Source organism: Triticum aestivum, chromosome 6D (assembly GCF_018294505.1).
Source record: "Triticum aestivum cultivar Chinese Spring chromosome 6D, IWGSC CS RefSeq v2.1, whole genome shotgun sequence".
NCBI lineage: Eukaryota > Viridiplantae > Streptophyta > Magnoliopsida > Poales > Poaceae > Triticum > Triticum aestivum.
Window position 1 is genome coordinate 448,862,148 of NC_057811.1, and position 16,361 is coordinate 448,878,508.

The window sequence follows — 16,361 nt, forward strand, 5'->3', positions numbered from 1 at the left end:
TGCAGTCCCGTACTTGCCTAAGTTTCAAAAATCCTATCGAGTGAAGAGCAGTCCTCTCACTCGGGGGCTTAGCTGCAGTCCCGTACTCGCCTAAGTTTCAGAAATCCTGCCGAGTGAAGAGCAACCCTCTCACTCGGGGGCTTAGCTGCAGTCCCGTACTCGCCTAAGTTTCAAAAATCCTACCGAGTGAAGAGCAGTCCTCTCACTCGAGGGCTTAGCTGCAGTCCTGTACTCGCCTAACTTTCAGAAATTCTGCCGAGTGGAGAGCAATCCTCTCACTCGGGGGCTTAGCTGCAGTCCTCGTACTCGCCTAAGTTAAAAACCACTCCGGGTGGCCGCGTTACAAGTACAATGTACGCTCCATCCTGATCCACAAGGACGACAAGGTGCAGGTCGTGTGCAGCACCTAGTGCTCCAATCCATGACCCTCTCGACGGAGCTGCATCACAAGTACAATGTACGCTCCATCCTGATCCGCAAGGACGACGAGGTGCAGGTCGTGTGCAGCACCTAGTGCTCCAATCCATGACCCTCTCGACGGAAGCTGTGTCACAAGTACAATGTGCACTCCATCCCGATCCGCAAGGACGACAAGGTGCAGGTCATGTGCAACACGTAGTGCTCCAATCCATGACCCTCTCAACGGAGCTACGTCACAAGTACAATGTGCGCTTCATCCTGATCCGCAAGGAGGACGAAGTGCAGGTCATGTACAACACCTAGTGTTCATGCCCACAGCCCTCTCATCAGAACTGTGTTGCAAATACAAATGCTTATTCCGAGTGAAGAGTCAAACTACACTCGGAGTCAAGGGATTCAAAAGGAGCAGAGATAAAGACAAGCATACTCAAAGAAAAACCAAGTTCAGACAAATCTCGTAAGGTTCAAAACTGCGGATAAAAGTGCTCGGGCATCAGGCCCGAAGGAGTTTTAACGGCTACAAAATCACTCGGCATTCCGAGGCAAATTTAAGCAAGGCATAAAGTTTGTTCACTCTGCAGGGGGAGGGCTGGCAGGCTCGACGAACTCGTCCAGGTCCATTCCGTCTGCAATACGAGTGGCTACTTCGATGAAGGTCTCCATGAAGGACTCGAAGTGAATCTTCTTGGTGTTGGCAACCTTGAGCGCTGCTAGCTTCTCTTCCTTGGCCTCTTTACAATGAACGCGAACCAAAGACAGAGCCACATCTGCACCGCATCGGGCAGATGACTTCTTCCATTCCTGCACTCGACGAGGAATCTCATTGAGTCGAGTCATCAGAGACTCGAGGTCATTTTGGAATGTCTCCCTTGGCAGAGCGCCGTGTCAATCCGAGACACCGCCACCTTCAATCGCGCGAGATATTCCATGGCACTGGCAAGGTGAGACTCCAGTAGGAGCACATTCATGGCAGGTTCATCCTTAACAGGCGAGTTGATAGGATCTAAGCTCGTTTCAATTCTCCCAGTTTCTTCCTCGAAGTTCTGACAGAATTCTGCACACATAGAGAAAAGATGAGTCGACAGCTATATGATGGTGGTAAATCAGTCAGGCAAGAGAAAGTACCTTCAAGCATAAGGAACAGCTTCTTGGCAAGTCCTCCTAGATAAACCTCCAGCTCATCCCTCTTCCGAGTGAGATCTCCAACTTTGTCGGTCAGAGCTACCTTGTCCTTTTTCAGCTGCACGGCTTCCTTGTTGGCTTCGCTGATGGCAGTCTTCAGTTTGGCGTTTTCTTCTTCTATCTTGCCGACTGAAGCCAGCTTCTTGTCGGCAAGTTCAGTTTTTTCGCGCGCCATCTTCTGAGCAGCAGCAAGGTCAAGGTCCTTCTGCTCCAACGCCTGCTTCATTTTCTCTGAAGAAATAAGATTCTTCAGTCGAGCTTGGAGTTGTCTGTTTTCACTAGCACATCTGTTCGAGTGGAGTCACTCAGTTTAAAAGGCGAAAATTAAAGCTGGCAAAGCAAACAGTCGAGAAATGGTTACCTCCCATGGAAGCTGCTTCATCCTTAGCCTTCTGCAGATTTTGCTTGGCTAGTTCCAGATCAAGGTTGACCTGAATCTGTTTCTGCTCCAAGTCAGCAAACCGAGCCCTAAGCTCACAAGATCTCTGTAGTCAGTGGACAATCAGTCGACAAGAACAAAGATTTGGTTGCTTCTGAGCGATCAAATACAAGTTCAATTCATTACGGCAAAAAGAGTTCTAAGACTACTGCTGAATCATACATTCAACAGTAGTCTCGGGGACTACACCCAGGGGTGCACTTGGCGTGCCCCCACTGGTTCGACTTTTCAATCGACTTGGTCCGTCCAGTCGAAAAAAAGAAGGATACAGTTATTCTCAGATCATAGCCGACTGCCCGCAGTCGACTATGGTCTCGGGAACTACACCCAGTGGGTGCACTCAGCGTGCCCCCACTGGTCCAGATTCCACTCGACAGGACCTGTCTAGTCCGAGTGGAAGAACTGTAAAGAGACATTTTTATCAAGACCCCCGCAGAATCACACATTCTAGGGCGGCCTCGGGGACTACACCCAGTGGGTGCACTCTGCGTGCCCCCACTAGTTCTAAGATACAGTCAACTCAAGTGGAAAGATTGACCAGCAAAAGTTGAAACACCCAGTGTGTGTATAGATGCAAGATGCAGACTGATAATAGATGCACATTAAAGGTTTTTGGGTAGCATATCCTAGCAGAACAAGCGTCAAGCTAAAGATCAGCCGGAGTTCAACTAACCTGGACGTTGGCCTGGAGAGCTGAGCTAGCATCATAAGCAGCTTGGCTAGCCTCGCGTACCACCTTCATCTGCTCCATCGTAAGGCCCACCTGGCGTATAGCTTCCCTGGCAGCACTCACCTGGTCCTCTGGGACATGGTGAGTAATGAAGAGTGCAGTTGACAGAATGGTCGAGTCAGCCAAGCGATCAGAAGCATGAACTTGCACAGACGGAGCAGGGTCTTGGGCAGTCGACGCCGAGGGACGACCAGTCGTCACAGGGACAGCGGAAGAAACAGAAGCTCGAACTGGGTCTCCAGATTGCTGAACCGTTGGCTCTGGCACTGGCGTCGACTAGGGCATCTTGCTAGTAGGGACCCTCCTGCCCGAAGTTCTGCCCTTCCTTCCCGTGTCCTTCTAGGGCATATCTTCATCATCATCCGGAAGTTCAATGACAGTTTGCGGTGCTGCAAAAGACTCGATCGTGAGAGTTCGGTCGACCGATTGTCCAAGCAACAAAACGAGAACAAAGTTATAAAATTGGGCCTGCTTTGGAAGTGGCTGCGTCCTCAGTCTCCTCATCATCCTTGTAAATGTCCACGGAGGTGGCAGAGGTAGCAGCACTGAAAGTTTCAAAACTCGCTCGGTTAAGCAAGAGAATGAGTCGACTAAAATACAGAAGTTTCCAAACAACGCCAAGGCAAAGAGATAAAGCAAGATACTTACGCAGAGGCAACGGGGACGTCCACTTTGATCTTTGGCAAGGCCTTCCAAGTCTTTGTGGGCGCCACCTTGGGCTGCTTCGGGGCTTTCTCCGTCGGCTCGGGAGTGGATGTCCGAGTGCGCTTCAAGTCCTGCGCGCTCGACGCAACTGCTTTTCCACGCCCACCTATTGGGTCGTGCGTCTGCTTGGAACGTCGTTCAGAGCGAGGCGGTGACTCGACTTCCTCACCACTGCTCGAGTCGTTGTCGTCGTCGTCGTCGCTTTCGTCTTCAGATTTATAGTCGGCGCTCTAGCCTCCGCTCTCGGCTCCCTCCTGGGCTTGTTCTCCATTCGGCATCGAATACATCTTAGTGTAAATCTGCAAAGCAAAGGTTGGACAGGCACCAATCAAATTCAAGGACAGTCACAAATCAGAATAAATATGCACTCGGTTACAGAAGCCAGACCTTATTCGGATCGTTCTCAGCGCTGAATGGAGCGACTCTCCTGGACCCTCTGGGGTTGTCTTTGTTGCCAGTGATGCTCCGCAACCATTCCTCCACCGTCTCCTCGGAAACTTCCTCTGGGTCGACCCGAGCGGTGTCGTTGGGGCCCGAGTACAACCACATCGGGTGATCGCGGGCTTGAAGGGGCTGGATGCGTCTACTAAGAAACACCTCCAGCAAGTCCATGCCTGTCACACCATCACGAACCAGCTGGACCACCCGTTCGACTAACATGGATACCTCTCCTTTCTCTACTGGAGTCACGACAAACGAAGAAGGTTGCTAGACTCGGTCCATGGAGAAGGGAGGAAGGTCGGTCGACTGACCCGGAGTGGGGACGTCTCGGCAGTAGAACCAGGTCGAGTGCCACCCCCTAACTGAGTCGGGAAGAGTCATGGCTCGGAAAGTACTCCTACCCCTCATCTTAATCCCTAGGCCCCCACACATTTGGATCAGACGCGTATTTTTGTCACTCGGATTTGCCTTCTTCACGGTCTGAGAGCGGCAAGTGAAAATGTGCTTGAACAAACCCCAGTGCAGTTGACAGCCCAGGAAGTTTTCGCACAGAGAAACATATGCAGCAAGGAGTGTGATTGTGTTGGGGGAAAAGTGGTGAAGTTGGGCACCAAAGAAGTTCAGAAAACCCCAGAAGAAAGGGTGGGGAGGTAGAGTGAAACCCCGGTCGACGTGGGTGGCAAGCAGAACGCACTCACCATCTTGCGGTTGAGGCTCGGTCTCGCTCCCCGGCAGCCTCCATGACCCATGGGCGATCAAACCCCCACTGGCCAGATCCTCTAGGTCATCCTTCTGAATCGTGGATCGGATCTAGTCCCCCTGGATCCAGCCTGGCGACAGACCAGATCTCGACGATGACCCCCTCCCCCCCCCCCGACTCGTCTTATTGCCCTTCACCGCCGCCGTCGCCTTCTTCGCGAGCTCCAGGGCCGCTGTCTTGTCCTTTCCCATCACGGCGAACTGAGCAGGGATGGGACAGCGGCGTCGAGAGCGGAGACGGACACAGTGGAGAAGCAGAGGAGGAAGAAGAAGAAATGGGGCGCACTATGCAACACATCGGCCCCGACGCCTTTTATGAAGATGTTTTCGAGTGGCTGACCCGTGGGCCCAAGTGATCCTGTCAAATCCCGCAACAGTCGCACGCCGGATATGTGGCGAAAAAGGTGGTGTGAGAATCGAGGCGCCTCTGTCTATTCGCTCCGTTTACTGCAGCATGCCCCGTCCCGCGCGCTTCCCTGAAATTTTGAATCCCGTGAGATCCAGGAACCGCAGAGAAGTCAATCGCACCGAAGATCACGTACCATGTCAACACTCGAAGACTATCTATTAAGTTCACTCGACAACCTCTGAATCGATCGAGGCGACTGAAAGAAGACCGAAGCTTCAACACGTCTGACAAACCCAGGTGACATGCCCCCGAAGTTTGGAATCGAGTCAGAGTCAGTTTCAGCTCTTTTTCCACTCGGACCTCAATCCATTCAGGGGCTAATGACGATGACATGTACCTAGGGTAGGGTCATAGGCCTGACCTAGACATCCTACCCAAGGACACAGCCCTACGTTCAAAGGCATTCAAAGCACAAGAAAGAAAACCAACTGAGATCATCAAGGTGTGCGATCCACTCGACCTTAACCTCACTCGGATACCCCAAGTCCATTCGACCAATACGAAGTCACTCGACGATACAAGAAATCACTCGGAGTAGAGAAGGCCTAACGTCACCCAGGATGAAAACAGTCAGGCGTTCACTCTGTAGTATTAAAGATCATTTATACCTCTTTATTACTAGCGTTACCAGTAACGCCCTGTCTTAATGTACATTGAACCCCTTGTAACATGGGCTAGCTGGGGTCCTGGCGCACTCTATATAAGCCAACCCCCTCCACTAGCACAAGGGTTCGCACCCCCTGTAACTTCACGCATAATCCAGTCGACCAAGCCTCCGGGCACCGAGATGTAGGGCTGTTACTTCCTCCGAGAAGGGCCTGAACACGTAAACCTTGCATGCACAATCTCACTGTAGCTAGGATCTTGCCTCCTCCTACGTACCCCCTGTTGGTGTCAAAACCGGCGGATCTCGGGTAGGGGGTCCCGAACTGTGCGTCTATGGCGGATGGTAATAGGAGACGGGGGACACGATGTTTACCCAGGTTCGGGCCCTCTCGATGGAGGTAATACCCTACTTCCTGCTTGATTGATCTTGATGATATGAGTATTACAAGAGTTGATCTACCACGAGATCGTAGAGGCTAAACCCTAAAAGCTAGCCTATGGTATGATCGTTGTTGTCCTACGGACTAAACCCTCCGGTTTATATAGACACCGGAGGGGGCTAGGGTTACACACAGAGTCGGTTACAAGGGAGGAGATCTACATATCCTACTGCCAAGCTTGCCTTCCACGCCAAGGAGAGTCCCATCCGGACACGGGAGGGAGTCTTCAATCTTGTGTCTTCATAGTCCAACAGTCCAGCTTAAGTATATAGTCCGGCTGTCCGAGGACCCCCTAATCCAGGACTCCCTCAGTAGCCCCTGAACCAGGCTTCAATGACGATGAGTCCGGCGCGTAGATTGTCTTCGGCATTGCAAGGCGGGTTCCTCCTCCGAATACTCCATAGAAGATTTTGAACACGAGGATAGTGTCCGGCTCTGCAAAACAAATTCCACATACCACCGTAGAGAGAATAATATTTCCACAAATCTAATCTGCTGACAGCTTTTCATAACGTGACGTTCTGCCGTGGTCTGGTCATGACGAACCGTTTTTCCGAGCCAGCCACTGCACGTGTTGCGAGGCGGTTTTATTGGCACGTCCTGTCAAAGCAGAGGTCGTGTCCCTCTTTTCACGGGATTCTCATCAATACGGGTGTGGGTAACCCAATCGTGCCTGCTGGTATGACTCCTTGATTTTAGGCAAGTTCCAAACGGCCACACGGGGGACGCTTGATATTCACCCTCTTTATAAAGGGGCCAAGGCCTGTCCTTTTCTTCTCGCGCTCAATCCTTCCCTTCCCCCCACCTTGAATTCCAACACTCAAGGCTCAGGCTAAGCGCTTCGGACCTTCAATCATGTCCGGATCCAACCTTCAAGGCGGGTGGATGGCCTCCTCTGTCATAGAGGAGGACATCAAGAAGCTGAGAGAAGCCAGGTATCTGACCACCGAAATCTCGCACAGGCTGCCTGCTCAAGGGCAGGTCATCCCCACTCCCGAACCCAACGAGAGTGTCGTATTTATTTCCCACTTCCTCCGAGGGCTAGGCTTTAGTCTTGATCCCTTTGTTAGAGGGCTTATGTTCTACTACGGGCTCGATTTCAATGATCTGGCTCCGGATTCCATCCTTCACATCTCGTCGTTCATCGTTGTGTGTGAAGCCTTCCTCCGCATCACCCCACACTTCGGCTTATGGCTCAAAACCTTCAATGTGAAGCCGAAGATGATTGAGGGGCGACATGCAGAGTGCGGAGGTGCCATAATAAACAAAGGCACCGATGCTCCATGGCCAAAGGGTTCCTTCCCGGAGACATCCAAGTTATGGCAGCGGGAGTGGTTTTACATCGCCGCTCCCCGAAGTGCTAAGTGGGTAGCTGGCCCCGCCTTCCGTCAGGGCTCTCCGCCACAATTGGCGTCATGGGTCAACAAAGGGCTGGACTGGGGCCAGCTAATGATGTGCCGACATTGCAGAGCCGCATCCGAGATCTCTTCAAGGGAGATGTCAGGCTTGTCAAGGTAATGCAAGTCATGCTAGTTCGTCGGGTCCTGCCATGCCAACGTCGATCTCTCCGTATGTGGGAGTTCAACCCGGAAGGACCGCAAACTATTCAGCAATTCTTTGGCGCGACGCTTGAAGAGATGTATGGATTGTTCTTCGGATCACGAATAAAGTGTCCGGACACCACCGAGGATGCGGGTCTGAACTGCAATCGTCCAGACACCCAAGTAAGTAATTCTGCGGCCGAACACGTTGTCTCTTTATTTAACACAACATCATTCTGAAAAGTCAGTCTTTGACCAGGACTGGATAAAAAGGCGAAGATGATCAGGTGTTCGGCCCCCATTCCCGAAGGCTCACCGGATCCTGTACTAGCCAGGATGCTTGAGCTTGCGCCTTATCAAGCGCCATCAGGGGAAGATAAAGGGAGGAACAAAGAAGCCAAAAGCGAGCCTCACTCATTATTCATCCAAACCGGGGGAATTAGTGCCTCTGCGAAGGAGGATAACCGGGGAGAAGAATCTAAAATTCTCTCTCCCCAAGGAAGGAAGAGGGCCGCCTCTGAAGACTTGGAAACAATGGTTTTCAAACGAGGGAAGAAACCTTTGTTAGGGGGCCCTACCCCGGAGGGCATCCTTACCGCACAATGCCCCCAAGGGGACCAGCCCTCCACCGAGCTATAAGTAAACAAAAGTACTTTATAGTAAATATACCCTGCTTCATTTCTGAGAACAATAACCGAGACGTATGTCTTGTAGTTTGGATCGTAGCCCTTCTCGACAGAGTTCGTCTTCGGGGGATCTTCTTTCAGAGATGATGGAGAGCGAAACGCCTCCCCGTGCCTCCCCGCCTCGTGAGGCGGACGACCCTGAGGTGTCGTCACAGAGGATTTCTCCTGATCCGCCAAGGCCAGAAGGTAACCCTTCGGCCACCCGAAGTCCGGAGTATTTGGCTCCTAAGGAGAGCCACAAAAAGAGTCCGGGACTGTCCGGCGCACGACGGGACGCACTGATGAGTCTTCTGGAGCAAGTGGCTATCTCAGAGGCGCATCGTACTCTAATGGGTATGGTGTTTGAGAGAATTTCATCCGCCGAAATTGGGTTGCATGAAGCCTTTATGAGCCTGCTAAGAGGCTTTGAGGTACGCAAAGTAATATATATTTTTTGATGGTACCGTACACACTAGGTGTGCCCTATGCAGATAGTAGCCCCTGAGACTCTGGTTGCTGTCTGAAGGCGGCAAACAGAGGATCATAGTCCCAGGTAATGATCATGCTGCTTTCATGTGTAGGCGGCTGAGGATTCGGTGGCTAGCCGGACTGGCGAGTTTGCCGAACTGAAGCGGCAACTTGATGCGGCAGATGCCGACATCGTGCTTGTAAACAAGCGGCTTGACGAGGCATAGGGTATGTATTCTCCGGTGGTCAACATATATTAAGAGGAGCATGATGCTAGTATCTGTAATATGTTGTGACTGCAGATGGATCTGCCGTCGTGGAGACCCTTCGGGCGGAACTTGCCCGAGCCAAGGAACAAGCTAGGAAGAGTGATGCGGCCGCCCTAAAGGCGGTCGAAGAGCTAAGAGCCGAACAGGCTGCGCATTGCCAGAGCAAAGAGAAAATAGTCAAGATGGCTGTTGAGTTGAAAGATGCCGCCGACCGTTATGAGCTTCTTGAAAAGGAAAGCCAAACGAAGACGGTGGACCTGGAGAAAGCCATGGTAGCAGCCAAGGAAGCCCGCTCTAAAATCAGAGCGGCGAAGGAGGAGATACGTCAAGCCGGAGATATCGCGGCTGGGAAGCCCTTTTTGTTGCGGACGAAGTTCGGAGATCCTAAGTATGCCCTTCTGGATCAATTATGGAGTCCTGCAGACGCGTACTTGGATTTGGCAGCGAGTGCTGCTGGTGCAAACGAGTTCTTCAAAGATCAAAAAGATCACGAAGTGGAAAAGCTGTTCTGGTCGCAGTTCAATGTTCCAGTGCGTCCGCTGCTGTTAAATGAGCAAATGGCCGAGTGGGCCGAGCTCCATAGGTTGTCCGGGCTTGCCATGAGGTCTGTTGTGGATCATCTTTGGCCGGAAGGACCAAGGCCGAATAGTTATTTTGGCTTAGTGCAACGATTCCTTGGTGCTATGCCGCATATCGATGCTGTGAAGAGGTCGGCGTGCATAGAGGGTGCGAGAATGGCTCTTGCCCGTGTCAAGACATACTGGGCAGAGATGGAGGCCACCGCTATTGCAACCCAGAGTTCGGCCGTAGGTTGGGTATCGGCCGAGCACTATTTTGAAGAAGTCCTAGAAGGCGCTCGTTTAATAGAGGCTCAGTGCTCGAAGAGTATCATGTTCTAGTGACATGTATCCCAATTGTAAGAACAATGCTATTTGAATTATAAAGGCAGTGTTTATACTTTTGCGTGAAATTATTATTATGCCTCTTGTGCGGTCGTTTATGTATATATATATATAACCTGAAAGTTTGCAGTCGTCGGCTTCAGCCCCCACGCATATAATGCGGGGGTGTTCGCAAAAGCGCGTGTTCACACTTGATCCAACGTCTTGGTCCATTAAGGAGGTGGTAGCACGGCGAACGAGGCAATCGGATTATATTGCTTTAACACTTTCACTTAACCATAGGAGTTTGACAGTGGGGCTACTATATAGCCCCCGGTACTTCCGCGTCTATCCGAATACGGTGCGCGTACGTACATGACCGGGAAAACCAGTCCTTCGTTAATGCGGAGGAATCCCAAAGATTCCGATGAGTCATCGAGTGGTTGACCAGTCTCGTGCTTTATCATGACAGTCAGCTTTCGGCTTTCTCTACTGAGGTGTTCGTCCAGATGAACCAGGGCACAATCGCAGTAGTTCTCCCGGTGCCACCTTAGCCGATAGAGCGGAACGTAAGGTAGCAAAACACGGGAGCCGGGCAAACCCAACATTTGACCAAAGACATGATTCAGAGCTGATGCATATAAGGCCAAACTCGCGACGCCGAACACTCCCTAAGGTATTTGGTCTTTACAACATATACCGGGCTGAGTAACGCCCTTGAACCCTGAATTTCCAGGTACGTGCATTAGTCTGACGTGGCGAAATGCCAATAATGCCAGCATCCCTCTCGGTTGTGTTGAGTATCCGGAGGGTGTGAAGCAACAAGAGACAGTAAGAAAGGTTTACACAGGGTCTTAATCTAAAAAGAAACCTTTGAGCGGGGCCCTGTTGCACATCTGCGCATGTGTCTCTGTTGTGCCGTATCCTGGAAGGGTGTGGCACGATTATCATCTGTTAAAAGAGAAGAACTTAGATGAAATTTGTCGTGCGAAAAATTGGTTATTCTCAATAAACCATTAAAATTCAAAATAAGGTCGAGCCGAACTGTAGACTTGTTTTTTTACATGCGTGAAGCCCCTAGCACCGTCTACGGGGTATATTCATCAACCCAATCTCAGGTTTATCTAAGCTGTTACAGCTAGTGGTGCGCCGGACTCGTCTAGCCGTGTCCGCGGTCTTGACGACCGATCGTTTATGCTAGTTGGAGAGGCCATTTAGTGTTCGTCTGCTAAAGCCGCCGCACATTCTTCCGCGCGTAAGAACGCTCACTGTTTCCGCTAACTATGATGATGCCGCATGGACCGGGCATCTTGAGCTTAAGACAAGCATAATGCGGTACTGTGTTAAAACGAGCGAAGGTCGTTCTTCCGAGTAGTGCTTGATAGCCGCTTCGAAATGGAGCGATGTCGAAGGTTAACTTTTCACTTCGGAAGTTGTCGGGGGAACCGAATACAACCTCTAGTATGAGAGAGCCCGTGCAGCGGGCCTCTGGGCCTGGTATTACTCCTTTAAAGGTAGTATTGCTTTGGCTAATTCTCATTGGGTCTATCCCCATTTTGCGGACTGTGTCCTGATATATCAGATTAAGACTACTGCCGCCGTCCATGAGGACTCGGGTGAGATGGTATCCGTTGATTATTGGGTCGAGCACCAAGGCGGCCGATCCTCCGTGCCAGGCATTGGTCGGGCTATCCCTGCGATCAAAAGATATCGGGCAGGTCGACCAAGGGTTGAACTTGGGGGTGACGGGCTCTACGGCGCATATGTCTCGGAGTGCGTGTTTGCTCCTCCTCTTCGTCACGTGAATCATGTTCACTATTTTGACCTCTGGTGGGAAATTTTTCTGTCCCCGAGTGTTTCGCTGGCGAGGCTCATCCTCGTCTTCACTTGGTGTCTCCCTTCCCTTGTGTTCGGCGTTTAGCTTACCGGCCTGCTTGAAGACCCAGCATTCTCTGTGGGTGTGATTTGCAGGTTTATCGGAGGTGCCGTGAATCTGACATAATTTGTCTAGAATCTTGTTTAGGATGGACGGTCCATCTCTGTTGCCTTTGAAAGGCTTTTTCTGTTGACCGGGTCGAGAGCCCCTAAATCTGGCGTTTACCGCCGTGTTGTCTGGGCTGTCTTCGTTATTTCGACGCTTGCTTTTACTGCGTCATGGTTTTCCATTGCCATCCCTGACTTCAGATGTGCCTGGGTCGCTGGTGCTACTACGGGCCAGCCAGCTATCTTCGCCCGCGCAAAAGCGGGTCATAAGGCTTGTTAGGGCTGCCATTGTCCTCGGTTTTTCTTGGCCGAGGTGTCTGGCGAGCCATTCGTCTCGGACGCTGTGTTTGAAAGCTGCTAAGGCTTCGGCGTCCGGGCAGTCGACGATTTTGGTTCTTCTTAGTGAGAAATATGTTCCAAAGCTTTCGGGCTGAGTCTCCGGGCTGTTGAATTATATGACTTAAATCGTCTGCGTCCGGAGGTCGGACATAGGTCCCTTGAAAATTGGCCCTAAAAGCATCCTCAAGCTCTTCCCAACTTCCAATTGAGTTTTCGGGGAGGCTCTTCAGCCAATGCCGAGCTGGTCCTTTCAGCTTGAGGGACAAGTATTTGATGGCGTGGAGATCGTCTCCGCGAGCCATATGGATATGGAGGATGAAGTCCTCAATCCAGACCCCCCAGGGTCTGTCGTTCCGTCGTACGCCTCTATGCTCACGGGTTTGAATCCCTCTAGAAATTCTTGATCCAGCATCTCATCGGTGAAGCATAGGGGGTGCACGGCACCCCTGTATTTGGATGTGTCATGGCGTTCTGACGGTTTTAGTGTTCGGTTTTGATTCTGTGCTGGAGCGCGCTTCCTAGATCCGTAGATGGATCTGGTCACGCCGGCTTTTTGATGCACGTCCTCGCGTGAATCGTGTGCTGACTCGGCCTCGTTAGCCGCCCTATCGCGGCCATGAGGTGATCGATCTGACCGGTCGGCCGTTTTATTTTTCGGCTGTGTAGGCTCTAAGGCCTCATCATCGAATTCAGGCAATAGCTTGCGCTTTGGATAGCTCTTTGTGTGGTGACTGCCACCGTACTTTTCTTCAGTGTCGAGCACTTTGTTCCATCTACTGTTGAGTGTATTCTGCGCGGCCTTAAGCCTTTGCTTCTGCTTCTTCAGACTCCTCGTGGTGGCAATAAGCCTTTTATGGAGGTTCTCTTGTTCCAAGTGCCTTTCCGGGATGATGTGTGCATCGTCGTCCGGACTGTTTTCCTCTCCGGAGAGAGGTTGATGAGCTTTATCCTCGGCGTCGCCGTGATCGGACAGCGGCTCCGTACTATGTTCGCCGTCCGCTGGTTCATCTTGCTCTGTCGCTGGGTCCATGTGGTCGTCGTTTCCTCTGGAGTCGACCGGGTTATTATTTTTTCTTGCGCTGTTATCGCTGTTTTTGCCGATGCGGGATTTGGAGCGGCGCCTACGCCGTCGCTTTGGTTTCTTCTCGACGGAGCTATCCTTCGCTGCATCCTTCCGTTCCTCGTCATTGTTCTCTTTGGGTGTATCCACCATATATATATATCGTGTGATGAAGTGGCTATCCAGCGCCCTGTGGGCAGTGGTTCCTGTTCCTCCCTTGCATCGTCGTCCATACCGTCGATGTCTTCGGAGTCGAAATCGAGCATGTCGGTTAAATCGTCGACAGTGGCTATTAAGTGGGTGGTGGGTGGGGAACGAATTTCTTCGTCGTCCGCTTCCCGTTCGGGCCGGACATAGTTCGGCCAAGGGCCTCTTGACAAGGAGAGAGACCTTAATGAATTTAGCACATCGCCAAAAGGCGAGTGCTGAAAGATATCTGCGGAGGTAAACTCCATGATCGGCGCCCAATCAGATTAGTTAGGCATGGACGCAGGCGGTTCGGGGCCTGTGGCCGGGGATGAATCCGAGGATCCGGCGACACAGGTCTCATAGGAGGTGAAGTCAGTATTCGGCTCTATTGCCACTGAGTGTGTGGCCTCCGAGGCGCTCGGACGGCGCAATGTGACACCCCAAAAATTTTATTTGGTTTTATTGATTTTTTTTCATGGGAAGGAGGCTATTTAAATTTTTGGGTTTATTCTCCCCCTTTTCAAAAATTATTTCATGCCATGACCTAAGTTGAAATCTCCCTCCCAAGAGCCATCTTCCCACTTTGTGTCAAGTCAAGCTTCAAATCCAGCAAGTTAACCTCCCCCTTGAATTTATTTCCATTTATTTTAAATCAAAAATCTTTTCTGTCTCCAATTTTGGCCCTTAGAGATTTACAAAGGAACCACTAGAATTCCTTTGAGTTTTGATTCCAAACAAGTTTCCCTGGCTAGTCCTTAGAACCCTCAACCAAGATCCATGAAGATCCACTGGTCCACAGTTCAAAATTTTCAAAATTTGCTTGCTGCAAGTTTGGACCAGATTTGTCATTTTTGGTGAAATTCATTATTTTTCTTCTCCAAAAATTCTGAGAAAAATCATGAGGCCACCAGATGCATCAAGAGACCCCTCCACCAAAGATCAGCTCCAGAAAAATTTCCCACATGCAAGAATCATTTCATCGAACAGGTGGCATGCACTGTTTCTGTGCAGGTTCAGTGTTCAGTTTCAGTCATCGGTGTCGTTTTCTTCAGAACCGTGGCGTCCATCTCGCCAGTACTCGTGCTGGCCTCTTGCTCCTTGCTCCTCCTTCTTATCCACCGCGCCGCACGGTCGCCTGGACGGGCGCGAACGTCGGCGGTGAGCTGGCAGGAAGAACACTGCCCCCGTGAGCGGCGGCAGCAGCACTCGCTGCGGCTGCGAGAGAGGCGCAGCGAGGGACGGCGCCGTCCAACACCGCCCACACCACCAGGAGCCTCCGCGTGGCCGTCCTCTTCTCTGGACGCGCTGCAGCACCGTCGCCGTGGCCTGAGTGGCGCAGAGCACGCCCACTGTCGCCGACGAGCCCGTGAGGCCGTTCCGTCGAGGGCTGGAGTTTCGCCCAAGTTCGACCGAGATTAACTGAGGAACGGAGTCAGTGAACCAATCCGCTGCTGCCCAGCCCCCAAAACCTCTCGTCCGACCACTGCCTCGCCGTAATCCTCACCGGAGAAATCACGGTCACGGCAACCGCCTCGGATCGACTATAAAAGGAGGCCCCGAGCTCGATCTCGACCAAGCACCATCACTCCACCTCACCAGAACCACGCCCAGCCACTGGGGAGACCTCGGGGAGGCCTTCTTCCCCGACTCCGGCCGCCCCGACCCGCTTCGGGATCCGGCAAGATTTGCTCAAGTGCGTGCACCCCCGCCTCTCAAACCATGCCTGTAGCCTCCTAATCCAACCACTTCTCTAACCCGCGCCCTAATTTGAAGGTTGCAGCTCCCGTCGGAGAGTGTCATCCTCGCACGAACCACCGTCCGCCGGAGTTGAGGCCACCGTCGACGTGGTACTCGCCGACGACAAAGTCCACCACCCACCGACGCGGAAAGACACCGTGAACCCGTAGGTACCCTCCGATCCCCCTACCTCGCCGTGGATCAACGCCGCCGACCACCGCGAGCTTCGGCGCCGGCGAGCCCTGTTTCAAAGTTTGAACCTGACGGGTGGGACCCCCTCGTCAGCCTCTCCTCTTCTGTTTTGAAACGTTTTCTGAAAAACGCCTTCGGGCAAAGTACGCTTTCCTTCTGGGCTGGCATATTTCCAACCGAAACGTTTTCTGCTTTTTCAAACTAGCCCCTGGGTCTTTTCTGTTTCATCACAGATTAGTCCTTGGACTAAAACCTTTATATCTTTTAAACAAAAGATGCTTTTTAGTTGATTCTTTTTCTGTTAGTTTTATGTTTTTGTCTAGTTTTTTTTATAGTATTTATTTGAAAAATATTTGGAACAACTTTTATGCCCACTTGGTATTTACGTTAGTACGCGTTCTCTTTATACCGTAGATACCGGAGGAGGTGACGGAGCCGCGAACTTCGCCGAGCTAGACTCCGACTACTCCGAACCAAGCAAGCACGTTTGAACCTTTGATATGATAAGTGTTTTGCATGTTTTCTTGAATAGTTAGTTCATGGCACGTTTATAAGAGCGTCAGTGAGTGTTATATTGCATGCAAGGCAACTACCAGTATGTTTCGAAACTTGATGTGATCTTTTGATGGGTGATAACACAATCTTGTGGTGACATGAAAGGTGTTAAGATGGTATTGTTGAAGCATGCCAGTCTTATGTCAACCGTTAAGCTCCTGTGTTAATGTGGATCAAGCCACGTTACCGTCCGTTCCCTTTCGTGCTACCACATGTTTTCTGCAAAGGATACGGTTTAGTAAGTTGCAATCCTCTTTCCTCGTACACACCAAAGAGAGGGGCCGGGATGAGGGTTCCATGGCCCTGGATTAAAGCCAGTCATCCGGTCAGGGGGCATGGGTGTTTCCGGTT